Below are 13,306 nucleotides of genomic sequence, written 5' to 3' on the forward strand. Positions count from 1 at the left end.
TTGGTCATTCCCATCGAATCCTCATTAATCACACCATGATTCTTTAATAATTTCGTGATCAATCGACAATGTGGTATTAGCTTCCACTTGTTGCTTTCACGACTGATCCAAATGTTGTTCATTACTAAATAGCGGAAAGAAATGAGGGCTTTCCCGCACATTAACGCGTACAACACGGGAATATCACTGTTTATCAAAATCGAAATATCCCCCCGACGGGGCACCACATTGTATAAACAAATCGACAACAACTTTGCCTCAATCTTCAGATCCTTTCTCCTAATCTGATTACTTAAATCCCGACCCCCTTTAAGAACCTTTTCTAACATGTTGTGCCATTGGGGATGCTTGTAGGGACTTTCAAACAAATATTTGACCGACAGGTACACATACGAGTTGCTCGGTTTGCTGTCAAATAGAGTGATCTGTTTGAACATGTCAAATGACATCACAACTTCATGTCCACCCACCGTTCCAATAATTTTAATGTCCGACCCCTTCTTGAATGTGGGACATCTCAACGTTGGCACCCACTCCTCAATATCCCTGTCATACAAAGTATTACTATCTCCATCGTAACACTTAAGAGCTGCTACCCAACTTAAGTCTTTAAAACTTTCAATTAACCCGAATGCCTCAAAATCGGGATCCGTCACCTCGTTTTCACACATACACCCCTCGATCCGATTTTGCAAAGTGGCCATTTTATCAGTGAACAACTCTGGTTGCCATTCTAGTGCATATGTTGACAACACTTTACCCCTCTAATTAAGTTTCTCAGTGGGTACATGCACTCGTGCTTGTTCTTCGTGCAGTCTTTGCCTTTTTGCTTGGGCTGCTCGACCGCTAGAAGATGATGCCTCCCCTTTTCCCTTACCCGAGGTTCTACCCATATACACACAACAAACAACCTATTCAAACGAAGTTAAGTCAACATATACCTCCCCACACTTGCTTGTTATTATGGTTGTCGATACACTCGTTAATCAATTTACCAAAAATTTCAAGAATTGCTTCAACACATGATTTCCAACTTATCAATATAACAACCACATGTTTGCAACACTTATCCATTATCCACAACCATAATGTACAACCATTATACTAATTACTCAAACAAGAAAGTGGGTATATAGTTCAAATCAATTCTACCTTAACAATTTTTCAATATGTACAAGAAAATTGACAAAGAACATACCTTGAGAGTTGAATAGGGTGAACACTAAGCTTTTGTCACACAATAATAAAGACCCCCAAAATTTCCTAAGAAATTCGTTACCCCCTTTGCTCAACAAACGGATTAACACTTAACAATGAGTGGAATTAGGCTTGTTATTGTTATTCTTCACAAAAATCCAATAAAAATAGGGTTAAAAACCTTTGAAATTGATGGTGATATAAAGAAGTTAGGATGGTGAGAGTTAGGGTTTGTAGAGAGTAATTGGGAAGAAGATGGTTTGAGATGATGGGAATGGAAGTAAATAATGAAGGTATGTGAAATATGTGGTGTAGATTGGTTTAAAAAACAATTTTTCTCTTGTTTTTAACCAAAAACGGACCCAAAGAAACCAGCCATCGCCGCACCGTGGGCCACGATTCACACCGTGGTCCACGGTTTATGATATTCTGCCCAGCTAATTACAATGGACCGTAGCCCACGGTTCACAACGTGGGTCACGGTTCAACTATGTTAATTTGGACAGAAACCACTGTACCGTGGTTCAAGCCTGTCACCGTGCCATACGGTTTGTCACAGTGGGCCACGGTGTAGACCGTGGTCCACGGTTCACCAAATATTTTTATTTTTTTTAAGAAAAAGAACCAAAAATAACAAAAATGACAAAAAAAATTACTTACCAAATAAAATATAAAAAAATCAAAAATAAAAATTACACTACCCCCATGAAAAACCTGAGTTGTCCCCAACACAGTTAAGAAATTCATAAAAAAATTCCCCGCACTTGATTTGGACATACCCCAAAGCGAGAAAGGTAATTTTTAAAACCAAAATTGAACAAAAAGTTAGACTAAATTATACAACATACCTAGACCTTTACTAAATGGAAGCATCCAGTGAGCTTAGGAAGAAACTCACCTTTTCACCTTCTAGGTATGGTTTGAGGCGATGTCCATTCACAACTTGTTTAACTTGAGTTTTCATATCTTCAATCTCAACATCATCAAACCTCCATACTCTTGTGATGACATACGGACCCATCCACTTGCTTTTTAGCTTATCGGGAAACAATTTGAGTCTCGAATTGTACAACCATACTTTTTTCCCAACTTTAAATGTTCTCTTCCTTATCTTAGCATCATGTACCCTTTTTAATTTTTCTTTATAATCTGAGGCACATTAATACGCTTCATCCGGGATTTCATCTCGTTCACTCAACTTCAACTTCCTCAACTCGTCGGCTTCATTATAATCCATATTAACACTCTTAATTTCCCATAATGCCCTGTGAGCCAACTCCATTGGCAATTAGCAACACTTTCCATACACCAACGATAAGGTGTAGTACCAATCGGTGTCTTGTAAGCGGTTCGATATGCCCATAATGCATCATCCAACTTAACAGACCAATCTTTCCTATCCACCCAAACCATTTTCATCAAAATTTCCTTAATTTGGCGATTGGAAACTTCAACTTGGCCACTAGTTTGAGGATGGTAAGGTGTTGCAATTCGATGATTAACAGCATAACGTTTTAACAAATTACCAAACGTGAAGTTCTAGAAGTGCGATCCACCATCACTTATAATTACTCTTGGGATACCAAATCATGAAAAAAATCTTAGCTTGGACAAACTTACAAACCACAGAGTGATCATTAGTTCTTGTTGCAACCGCTTGACTGTAACATCCCGAAATTTCCAAGAATAATATTTTATATATTATCTATTTATGAAGGAAAAGTTTACCTGAATCAGTAGGGTACTGATAAAATAGTAAAGATGAAAGGTTAAGTAGGCTAGTCAAATGAGAATAAGTATGGACCAAAAAGGAAAGATGGGCCTTAGGTCCATGGACTTAAGGGAGTATAAATACCCCTTAAACCCTAATCCTTTCCATTTTTATCTCTACTCCATATCCTACACCTTGAGAAACACACACAAACATTACCCTATAACCCGAGCCAAGATCCGAAGGTGTTGGTGCTAGAATGTTGTGACGAACCAAAACAACATCAATACTAGACCGTGTTCATAAACCGACTCGTTTAAGGTACGTTTAAATCGAGAACTTGTTCGTTTAAGTTCGGATTTAGTGTAGAAATCTTAGATCTGTTTGAGTTTGGTAAAAATGAATCCAACGCAACAAACCCCACTGAAATCCGTTAACGTTTGATAGGTTAATTGTTAACCTAAAAGACCCATAATATAGATGCATCAATCGCACCCATTAGAACATAATATTTAAATGTTTGGGTGATTGGGGTTTGTAGGCTATGTTATTGCAAGTTCAGTGCTACCAAAATCGTGTTATTTTTTTAAGAATCGTGGGTTTAATCGCATATCTGAGGTAGGTTGACTGTTGGGTGTTGATGCAATTCGTTATGATAAGATAACGAATTCATTCATCCATTCGTTATGTCCAGATAACGAATTAGTTGATCCGTTCGTTATGTCCAGATAACAAACTAGTTCAACCATTCGTTAAGTTGAGATAACGAATACGTACACCCATTCGTTATGTGAAGATAACGAATTAGTTCACCCATTCGTTCTGTCAAGATAACGAATTAAGAAAGATCAGGATAACGAATCAAGTCATGTTCAGATAACGAATCGGAATAACGAATCAGATGATGAACTAGGATAACAAACCAGACCATGCTAATATAACGAACCGGAGTGACGAATCAGCTAACGAACTAGATTAGGAAAGATAACGAACTAGTTAAATAATCAGGCTTAATTCGACCCCATCCAGGGGCTCAGCCCGTTGAACCTTGCTAGAGGTTGCCGCCCCTAGAACTGTTGGTACATGATGTCAGTAGTTCAGTATCTAGTGTCTGTAATCGAGTTAGTATGTTTTGTATTTAGAATTAAGCGAAGTTGTCTCACAAGTTCGCCTGATATGGGCGAACTTGTTGAACAAGCGAAGTTAGTGACAACTTCGCCTAAACATGTTAGGCGAAGTTGTCGAATGTTATATAGGTTGAGGTTACGGCTTGTTTGATTAGAGTTGTTCAGTTTTGTGTAATCGGTGATTGATATATCACGTGTTATCAGTTGCAATACAACGTGTTCTTTGTTTATTGTAACGTGTGTTTGATTGTGTTTAACGTGTTTCGTCTTCTACGCTCGTATCGTCTCACGTAGGGATTCCGCACCTACGTAGAACGAGATATTCCGTGTAGATCCGGCTGGGAACATTCAATTGGTACTAGAGCATTTGCTCGTGATTGTGTGGAAATCGTTCCGTTCGACTATTCGCGGGACGAGTTTACGTTAATATATCGAGTTTTTGTGTCTTACTCACCTCCCACCATCAAATACAACCCATTACACCTTCGCATACCTCGCAAAACGTCAAAATCAAACCTGCAAAAACAATTGTTCATCAGGCGAAGTTGCCGCTACTGTTTGTAGGGTTTAGGCGAAGATACCTCACAAGTTCGCTTAACTTAAGCGAAGTTATCTACAACTTCGCCTAATCAGGCGAATTTAAAAAGGAGCGAAGTTAAGAATTCAATCGAAGTTAAGACTTAAGCGAAGTTAAGTTTAACTTCGCCTACAGTACTGTTCAGAATAAAATATTTATTTTTGGTTTCTTTGAGTGCTCGTTTGTATTTCTTCCAAAGATGACTTCTATAAATATTACGGAACTGATGAAAATGGAGGTGGAAGCAGATTCAGCTACTAAGGCACCGAAAATGCTTAAGGGTACCGATTTCGTGGCTTGGAAAGATCGGTTTGAGCAGTATGTTAAATATCAAGATGCTAAGATGTGGGTGTGCATTCAAGATGGATACATTCCACCAACGGCTTTGTATGAGGGTCGTGAACAAATTAAGAAATACAATAAGATGGAAGAGGAAGAAAAGAAGATGTATGAGGCTGAAAGCAAAGCTCATGCTGCGATAACAATGGCTCTTCCACAAGAGATTCTTCACACCTTCAGGAAATATAAAACCGCTAGAGAGCTATGGGAAGCGCTTGAAAACCGATTTGAAGGTAATGTGGGGATACGTGCATCCAAGATTAAGCTACTCAAAACCCAATTCTCGGTGTTCAAGTACTTGAAGAATGAATCACTTGATGATATCATCACAAGATATTATCACCTGATGACCGAACTCAGCAATTATTCCATTGTTTACAAAGAAGAGGAGATCGTAGAAAAACTCCTTGATGCTCTCCCACCGAAATGGGAGATGTACACTGTCTTGATGAGAGAAGATAAAGAGTTTGCCAACATTGACTTGGAAACAGCAGTCAACAAACTACGAACTTTTGAACTTAACATGGTTCGAAAAGAGACACCAACTGATCAGGTTCAGGATCCGGGAATGTATGGTGCGAAAGTTAATTCAAGTTCAAGTTCGAAGTCAGAATCATCTGCTTACTACTCAAAGGGAGACACGAGCTCTAACTCATCTCATGATGGTCATGTAACTCTCAACATGGATGGTGATGTGTGTTTCGTAGCTGGTGGAACAAACACTTCTAAACCTCAAACAACAAAGGGTAGTTTTTCTTCAAGTGTTCCGAACAACAACTACTCTCAGATGCCCATGAGTGTTAAATCTGTTGAACAGCAGTTTGCTCTCTATGCATCTTTCATTGCTTCTTACGAAAATTACATTAAAGGTAAAATCGTTGATCCTGCAACTTTAGACGAAGACTATGATCAGATCGATGCTGATGATCTGGAGGAGATGGATCTGCAGTGGCAGATGGCAATGATAGTAAGAAGAGATAAAAGGTTTATGAAGAAGACTGGTAGAAAATTCGTTGGTGAAAGACCAGGTTTTGATAAGTCAAAGGTTCGGTGTTATAACTGTCAACAGAATGGCCACTTTGCTAAAGAATGCACAAGTGAACGAGTAGAACGTAGTCACAACAAGCCAACACAACCGAATGGTGGAAGTAATGAAAATAAGGCGATGATATCCAGACAGAACTGGGAATACAATTGGAATCTGCAAGTTGAGGAAGTGTTCGAACAGGCCAACTTGGTTAACATCGAAACTGAAAAAAAAACAGAGAGACAAGAGAAGATCAAGCTTATATGGCAGAGGTGACAGATCAGCTCTCTGAGGTAATTTCTAAACTCCCTTGTACGAAATGTGAAAATCTGTCTGAACAATTGAAAACAATAACTGATCAGTTTGTTAGTTTGGATGCTCAATTTAGAACATTAAAAGAAGATCATTATTACACTAAAACTAGAGAAAAAAATTACACGGTAAAAATAAAAGCTAGTGAGAAAGATATCAGAAGTCTTAAAGCCAGTCTAACTGAAAAAATACAAGTAATTGATCTTAGCTATGAACTGTTAGAAGAGAAAACCAAACTAATTGCTGAAAGGGATAAACAAATAGCTGATTACCAGGTGAAAGTGGTGGAACTAAACAAAAAGCTTGAGCAATTTAGAAATTCCTCCGCAATACTTGATCACCTCGTAAGTGATCAACGTTCCCTAGTTAAAAGGGGAGGAATTGGATATTCTGAAGTTCCACCACCTTATAATCATAACTATACTTATGATCCTAGTAATCAGAAATCTGTTGATGTTGAAATTGGTCAGACAGTTCCTGTTAAGGTTACGATTAAAGATCCAGAAGTTAGTAAAAGCGAAACGAGTAAGCCTGTTTCGAATGTTAAGATTTCTGTTCCTAGTTCTGTCTCATCAAATTCGGACAAGACATCCGAGTCTAGTGAGACAAAAGAAGAGGCAGTGTTACTAAAACGTGGAGAGGAACATAAACCAACTGAAAAGAATTCTCCATTAAACCCGTATGTCCCACCATATGTTAGACAAACGGGCAGTAATGCAACCTCAACATCTAAAACAACTGTTGAGACGAAAGTTGAACACAGGAGCTGTTTCAGATGCAATCAAATAGGAGACCTGATTGCTGATTGCCCTCTGAATCAGAGATTCAGAGGTATGAGGCCTTTGAAAACTGAGAATAGAACTAACAGTAATTACTATAATGGTAAGAATGAAAACTCATCAAAGTTCAGATATTGGACTAATCCAGGTTTTCAAAGAAGTCGATCTCAGTTTTTCCCTGTTAACAACCAAATCATTAGTTATAATTCATTTAAGTCACGAAGGTTTGGATGGCCTCATAGTCAATCTACTAGAAGGTATCCTTTTAGGACTTACAGAAATCATTCTAATACTAACTTTGGACAGACAAAGTACGGGATGCCTTTTAACAGATTTAATCGACCCAAGACCAATAGGTCTTGGGTCCCCAGATTTTAATCATTTGCTTTAACCGTGCAGGAACAGTTGAACAGGGCTGCAAACAATCTATGGGTTGTGGATAGCGGCTGTTCCCGGCACATGACGGGTAACAAGAATTTGTTACACGAATGGAAACCTGTTCAGGGAGGTAGAGTAAGTTTTGCTGGAGAGAGTGGTGGTAGAATTACTGGAATTGGGACGGTGACTAACGGTAAAAAGAAGTTAGAAAAGGTGAATTTCGTTGAAGAGCTGAAGCATAATCTGCTGAGTGTGTCTCAGATCTGTGACAAAGATTACACTGTGCACTTTACCAAAAATGAAGCGATCGTACTGTATCCTGGTTTCAAGATACCAGAGGATTGGATAGTAATGAAGGCTCCAAGGGAAAAGAATACATATGTTATGGACATGAGGTCGACTGAGATGGCAACAGAAGAATCATGTCTTCTGTCAAAAGCAACTGAATCAGAGTCCGAGTTATGGCATCGAAGAATGGGGCATATTCATCTTCGAAAAATGAACTACATTATCAAGAATGGGCTGGTGCTGGGTGTTCCCTTGAAAAATTTCAACTTTGAAGACCAATGCTTATCGTGCAAAAAGGGAAAGCAACACAAGAAATCTCATCACACCAAGAAGGTTAATTCAATAGTCAGTACCCTAGACCTACTTCACATGGATCTCTTCGGTCCCGTGAATGTAAAAAGCCTAGGTGGAACATCATACTGCTTGGTGATAACTGATGATTTCTCTCGATATTCTTGGGTATATTTCCTGAAGACAAAGGATGAAACGGTTCAGTTGGTAATGAATTTGATTACCAAGGTTGAGAATATTATGGGGAAAAAGGTTAAATACATCAGGGCTGACAATGGGACAGAGTTCAAAAACTATCAGATGGAGATATTCTGCTTACAGAAAGGGATAGACCACTAGTACAGCGCTCCGTATACTCCGCAACAAAATGGGGTGGCTGAGAGGAAGAACAGAACGCTAATTGAAGGAGCCAGAACCATGCTGGCTGATTCTAAACATCCTGTGGTGTTCTGGGCTGAAGCTGTCGCAACAGCCTGTTATATCCTTAATAGAGTTTTAACTGTTAAAAGATTGAATAAAACATGTTATGAACTTATGCATGGTAGAAAGCCTAACTTGAGTGGTCTCGAACCATTCGGGTCCCCGTGTTCGATATTAAAGACGAACTCAAAATTTGGTGAGATAGCCGACGAAGGTATTTTAGTCGGATATGTTGTTGGGACACCCAACAGACGAGTCTTTAATCTATCGACCAGCAAGGTTGAGGTGGTGTGTAACACAGACATCACAAGTTACAAATCACCAAAACCAAGCACGGGACCCGCTGGGGCTTTCGACTATGATAGGCTTTTTAAATCTTTTAATTTGCCTTACTTGGATTGTGCAGAAGTTGATGAGAGGAGAGCTACGAAGATGCTTTATGATGAGGAAGAAAATTTTGTGCAACGACCGCAGTACGATGAATGTCAACCTTCCTCGTCAAATGCTGTCGATACCCCTGCTACTTCTACAGAAGAGGAATTCTTCAATCCTTTTCATTCTCAACAACAATCACCCATTGATGAACTATCTTCGAACCTGGAAGACAATCTGCAAGTCAGTTCGGTTCCGACTACGAGTGTTCACAAAAATCACCCTTTGGAGAACGTGATAGGTGATCTGTCCGACGGTGTACAAACAAGACGAAGCTTGAATGAGCACACTTGTGTTTACACAAGCATTAAAGATACAGGCATCATTAACGAATGCTTGTACACCTGCTTCATCAGCCAGATTGAACCAAAGAACTATCAAATGGCTCTCAAGGACAGCTCGTGGGTCGAAGCCATGCAAGAAGAGTTAGCCCAGTTCAAGAAGATGGAGGTATGGAATTTGGTTGCAAAACCGAAGAATGTACATGCGATTGGCACCAAATGGGTTTTCAAATGTAAGAGAGATGAGAAAGGAATAATCATAAGGAACAAGGCAAGGCTAGTTGTAAAAGGTTTTAATCAGCAAGAAGGGATCGACTACAATGAAGTGTTTGCTCCTGTGGCGAGATTGGAAGCGATTCGATTGTTTTTGGCATTTGCTGCACACAAGGAGATGAAGGTGTTCCAGGTAGACGTGAAAAGTGTGTTTCTTAACGGTAAAGTCGATGAGGTTGTGTACGTTGATCAACCTCCGGGTTTTCCTGACCCAGACTTTCCTGATCACGTATACAAGCTAAGTAAAGCGCTATATGGGCTACATCAGGCCCCTCGTGCCTGGTACGCAACTCTATCCGATTACTTGCTTGAGAATGAATTTGAAAGGGGAAAGATCGATAGCACACTGTTCGTTAAGAGAAAAGGAAGGGACTTTCTTCTGGTTCAAGTCTACGTGGACGACATCATCTTTGATGCATCAAAAGTCGCCATGTGTCAGGAATTTGAAGCCGTCATGAAAAAGAAGTTTGAAATGAGTGCTATGGGTGAACTAACTTTCTTTTTAGGACTGCAGGTTGATCAGAAGAAAGATGGGATGTTCATTCATCAGACTAAATATGTCCAAGACGTTCTCAAACGCTTCAAGATGAAGGACAGCACTCCATTTGATACTCCAGTTTGTGTCAACCATAAATTGGGTGCTGATTCAGACAGTGATGCAGACGTGGACCCCACCCAATATCGGGCAATAATAGGTTCTTTAATGTACTTAACTGCATCTAGACCTGATATTATGTTTGCAGTTTGTCTTTGTGCTCGGTTTCAGGCAAACCCAAAGGAATCTCACATGAAAGGTGTGAAGAGGATATTGCGTTATATCAAAGGCAAGCCTAAGCTAGGGTTGTGGTACACGAAAGGGGGAGACTTGGAGTTAGTCGCCTACACGGATTCTGATTATGGAGGATGCAATCAGAATCGGAAGTCAACAACAGGTGGATGTCAGTTTCTTGGAGGCAGATTAGTGTCCTGGCAGTGCAAGAAGCAGACCTCAGTCGCCATTTCTACCTGTGAAGTAGAATACATGGCAGCATCGAACTGCTGCTCCCAGGTTCTTTGGATACAACAGCAATTGCGCGATTACGGTCTGAATTTCACTCATACTCCTATTTGCATAGATAACACTGCTGCTATCTCAGTAACTAAAAATCCCGTAAAGCATAGCAAAACTAAACACATTGACATCCGTCATCATTTTATACGGGATTGTGCTGAGAAGAAATTGATTGTGCTCGAAAAGGTTGATTCGTTAGATAATTTCGCTGATTTGTTTACTAAAGCGTTTGACAAAACTCGTTTTCAAAACCTTGTTGAGCTAAATGGGATGATCAATCCTGAGTAACCGTGTTTTTCGTTTTTTTTATTGAAAACAAAAAAAAAAAAAAAACACGTCACTATCGCTTAGAATTATGTCGGTTGCTTCAGTTTGAAGGACATATCTTCGGATATGTTTGGTCCTCATTTCTACCTGTAGAGTATGAGGATAGCCATTAACCAGATGACTGAACGTGACCGGGGCGGTTTATGATGTGTTTTTATTCTTTCGCTGAAAATTAGTCGTTCATAATTAGTTAGAAGGACACATACTCGTATGTGGTCGGTCCAGCTGATCCATTGGATCTTCAGGATAGCCGTTTACCTGAAGACTTCGACTTGATCGGGGCGATAGAAGTTAAAAATTTTTTTTAAGGGAGATGAAATAATTTTTCAAGTCTACTGCTTCGTAAGAAGTATCTATACAATGTTTAAAAGAAAATTGATCCAACCTTGGAAAGTGATGAACAAACTGATTCTGTGTGCTTAACTAGTGAAGTTATTAGGCCTAAAAGACTTTAGAACAGTCATTGTATGTCATGGTAGCTTTTTATGGTGCGTAAAAGTAGAAGTGATACTAACTAAATCTCCTCGATTTTACGTGGAAACTCCTTAAGAGTTGTGCATGTCTCCATATATATCTTTCCGAATGATAGGCAGAAAAGCGATTACCCAGTCATACACGAGCCCGTGAGTGTTCTGATTCCCGAGAAGATGGTGTGTCAAGAAACTGCAGTGATCCAGATTCGGGACTTGCAGTAGTTTACTTGAAGCTGTGTAAATCTTATTATTTAAAAAAAAAATTATTATTATGTGTTACTAAGACATTCTAGAACTTATAATGTTAATACTTCTCAATCAAGATGCAAGAAAGAGAACGGGAAGAAGACTCTACAGATCGGCGTGTACTTACAATTTAATCAGACACTACGGGTCGAGGTCAACTCGGGGTGACTTGGGGAAAGCCAAATACGCTTTGAGAATAGATAGGAGACATCATAATCTCTGATGTGTTGCCCATTTAAGTTTTGAGCTTAATTGAACCTAACCCGTATCACAGAAACGATGAAAACCATTTTAAGTTATTTACCTGCTTACAACCTGTTTCTTTATGTCATAATACAGCTGAACATGGATCTATGTGACAGTCAATTAATTAGTATGATTCCTGTTCGGATCTTTTCTAAAACATGTTGGTCCCCGACTAGACTGAAATTTGATCCCGTGTACTTTATTTCTAAAAATTTATTCTACTTATGTTGTTTTATGATTTTATACCTGGTTACTTGCTTCTTAATCGGATCAGTTAACTCTTTAAAGGAAGTTTTAAAAGTTAATGGCATTATGCTCAATTTATAAGGGTCTGTTTGGTAAAGTTTCATATTGAGCGAAGTTGAGGAAAGAGGCGAAGTTGTTTAAACAGGCGAAGTTATGGGGTAAGCGAAGTTAACCCTAACTTCGCCTGTATAATGTCAGACATATATAAAGAGCATTTTGGTCAAACACCTGTTCATATTCAAGCGAACTTATTCACCCATCATCTTCGGCGAACTTATCTACTCAATCAAACCTTAATTCTAATCCGTTTCAACTCGTGTTAAAGGTGTGTTGGGTTGTTGTATCTTATAATCTATGTCATTGACGTTATCAAGGTCGTTTTGACCCGATTCGTGACCCCGTTCTTTCAAACATCCAACACCCGCTTTTCAAACTTGTTTTAACGTAGTCGTATTCAACTTGATCGTGTTGATCTCCGTCAAAACATGTTTGGTTGAGTCCGCAATCTCCAAATTGACCAAAATCACTTCGTTTGAACGTCTAAACTGTTGCCGATTCATATTCAGGCGAAGTTACAGTTTAGGCGAAGTTATCCTTAACTTCGCCTAAGGTTTAACTTCGCCTGATATTTAATTATTTAACAGTATATGAGGCGAAGTTGTGGTTACGCGAAGTTATCATTAACTTCGCCTGGCCCTTTTTATTTAACATTTATCAGGCGAAGTTCAAGTTAAGGCGAAGTTATTACCAACTTCGCCCCACCCCTAACTTCGCCTATACAGAATAAATCATAACTTCGCTCATGGTAACAGGCGAACTTGTGATTTGACTCGACGATTCTCTAACTTAGACTGTTTTTGTTGCAGAAATGGCAGCTGTAGCTGGAGCAGGTGGTGCAGGTGGTGACGAAGGAGGAGATAACAATCGGCAGTTTTTCCCGGGGCATAACATGTACATAACTTTGGACCCGGATGCGAGCGGTGTTGATGATTTCCGCGAGATCATCACGTTTCTTATCCGCTCGCGTATCTTCCACGCTATTACCACAACACTGCCTATATCTTTGCCAAACATAGAAGATTTCTGGCAGACAGTGGAGTATGATTGTCGAGTCGAGCCCCCGGTTATGCGTGCAACGGTTAACAATCAGATAGTGCAGTTCTCATCTGAGCAGATCAGGTGGCTTTGCAGTTTGGGGATGAAACGAGAGACGATCCTACAGACTTCGTGGCTCCATTCAGAGATGGTGCTTCTGAGAATGGGATATTCTGGTCCATTGGGGGAT

The sequence above is a fragment of the Bidens hawaiensis genome, unplaced genomic scaffold, assembly GCF_021521415.1.
Source record: "Bidens hawaiensis isolate Kalapana, Puna unplaced genomic scaffold, B.hawaiensis_p1.1 tig00054811_1, whole genome shotgun sequence".
Classification (NCBI taxonomy): Eukaryota; Viridiplantae; Streptophyta; class Magnoliopsida; order Asterales; family Asteraceae; genus Bidens; species Bidens hawaiensis.